This window comes from Vicia villosa, linkage group LG5 (genome assembly GCF_029867415.1).
Source record: "Vicia villosa cultivar HV-30 ecotype Madison, WI linkage group LG5, Vvil1.0, whole genome shotgun sequence".
Taxonomy (NCBI): domain Eukaryota; kingdom Viridiplantae; phylum Streptophyta; class Magnoliopsida; order Fabales; family Fabaceae; genus Vicia; species Vicia villosa.
Window position 1 is genome coordinate 54,966,454 of NC_081184.1, and position 2,560 is coordinate 54,969,013.

General features: G+C 34.6%; 1 non-coding gene across 1 annotated transcript; it reads right to left on the minus strand.

Annotated features, from left to right (window-relative positions):
• Positions 1-1,063: 1,063 nt before the first annotated feature.
• Positions 1,064-1,170, minus strand: LOC131608402 (small nucleolar RNA R71). Its single transcript, XR_009285665.1, has one exon. It is a non-coding gene; the product is annotated as a small nucleolar RNA R71 (small nucleolar RNA).
• Between the last annotated feature and the right edge of the window lie 1,390 nt (positions 1,171-2,560).

A 2,560-nucleotide genomic window follows, 5' to 3' on the forward strand; every position in this document is an offset into this window, starting at 1 on the left:
TATGAAGGCAGCAACTTTGAAGGTCCATATCTCTTCAATGGTTGAGTTATAGCCAAAAAATCATATGTGACAAAGTTGTTCACTGGATCAAAATCTACAACTTTGATGTTGGAAGTTTTTTTCAGTTTGTACTTGAAATTTTGAGATATTCCCTTCCAAAGTTTTGAAAAAAAGACCTTTAAACACTTAGAAAAATTTCTAAGTATAAAAAGTCAATCTTTGACTTTTTGATTCTTGATTGATTTTCTTGATTTTCTTTGTTCAAATGACATCAATAATCATATGTTGATGATATTGATCCTTAAAAGTCATGGTTTGACCAATAATCTTAAAAGTCAAAGGTGATCTTATACAGTTGACTATTTCCAAATGAAGTGAAATCTTAGACTTTGGTAATGAATCAAGTTCTCCTCCTCAAATGAGTGATATAAATGGATTATATGGAGTTAATAGAAGCTCTTAAGTCATATTTTGAGTTGTGGACCCATGTCTTGGTTAAAAGTCAATTGTCCAGGTGAATTAGGTCTGAAACCCTAATTGTCGACCAGATGAAATTGATGACTGTAGATCTTGAATTGGAGTACAATGCTTGGTGGATATTTCCATATGGATCATTTGAAGATGATTGAAGCCTTTGAGTGATGCCCTTGAGCTTTTTAGGGTTTCCTAAATATGGTCCCTGATTTCAGTCCTTAAGGGGCTCAAAACCCTAGTCTGGTGATCTGAGCAAACCTGAGTCTTGATGACTGGTGTCTAATCAATCATATGTGAATGAATGAATTATTTGAGCCTTGTGATTGCATCATATATTAATCCCATACCGATTGGTCCTTGGCTTGAACTCTTTTGTTCTTGCACATCTCCAATTGAGTAACAAGTGACTGCCCGGAGTACTTGTCTTGGGTTAATGAAAAACCTGGATGTGTAACATCTCAGGGGGGTCAAAATTAGGGTATGACAAGCCAAAAGGTGGTTAAATTCCTTTGAACCTAATTCCATTGCCACTTGAAATGACATAGCTGAGAAATTTTTAGCTACGTGTTTTTCTCTTTCAAAGAATGCTAAGATGAGAAATGAGATCACCTTATTTAGGTGAGGGCATGATGAATCCTTATTTGATGCTTGGAAAAGATTTAAAGAATTTCTTAGAAAATGTCCCAACCATGGCATACCAATATGTATTCAACTTGAAAATTTTTACAATGGATTGGTTCCTTCTTCGGGGAACATGCTGGATGCCTCAAGTGGTAGAGCTCTTTTGTCTAAATAATATGAAGAATGTTATAGATTGATTGATAGCATTACTACCAATGCTTATCAATGGCCTGTCATTAGGGCTACTGCTAACTCAACTTAAAAGAGATATGCCGGTGTTCATGAAGTTATTGAGACTGCAACCCTTGTTACTCAAGTGGAGCAAATTCATAAAATGATAAAGAAAATGATGACTCCTAAAGTGACAAACTCTAAACATGTAAAGGTGGTCACTGACGTGTCTGAGATTGCCTATGTGTACTGTGGTTATGCCCATTTATTTGAAGAATTTTATGCAAATCCTGTTTATAACACCCCTTTTCTAAACCCCAAATATTACATATATTAATAGATTAGTAAAGCATGCATATTTCAAAAGGGTGCCACATGTCGTTTCCACAACAATGAAAACCAAACATACACATACCTAACATGCATTCGATCATATTTATAACACATTTTTAAAATTTCATGTTTCATATGCATATCGCAGCGGAATTATAACTTCTCAAAACAATTGCAATGATTACGTCTCTTACTATAATCATCTACCAACACAATGACCATATTATATCATAACATGTCATATGAATTCAAACATAGGCACCAAGGCCACTTAACAAAATATATCCAAATATAATGTCAAATAAGAGAACATAATAATATCTCATAGTAACAAAACATGAGTTCAAATACCCCCCGTGTTACATGACCAGAGCATTGACTCGATACCTAATAAAACGATAAAAAAACCGATCAGTTCTTCAGTTAATCCTCGTGCAAGCACACTATTCGTTGAACCTGCACGATAAAAAAACGATAAAAATAATTGTGTTCATTGTTTTTATCTTAAGAGTTTTTAAAGTCACACTTATTCAACCCCCCCCCCCCCTTCTAAGTGTTTTCCTATCCTTCAATTGGCATCAGAGCGCCGGTTCTAGGTGAAAGCACTTAACCGTGTTAGATAAAATATTCAGGGAGAAAAACACAAAGTCAATATGGTTGAAACATCTGCATCAATTGATACACATGTTTCTAATAATCAAAACAACAATGGAAATGGTTTCAATGGATATTCTAGACCACCAGTATTTGATGGTGAAAATTTGAATACTAGAAAGATAGACTTGAAATTTACTTTCTTGGTCAAGATGGTGACTTATGGGATCTAGTCTTGGATGGTTACAGACATCCAGTAAATGCTCGTGGAATAAAGATGTCAAAACATGAAATGAGTGATGACCAAAAGAAACAATTCAAGAATCATCACAAGTAAAGGACTATTCTGCTGAATGTTATTTCTCAT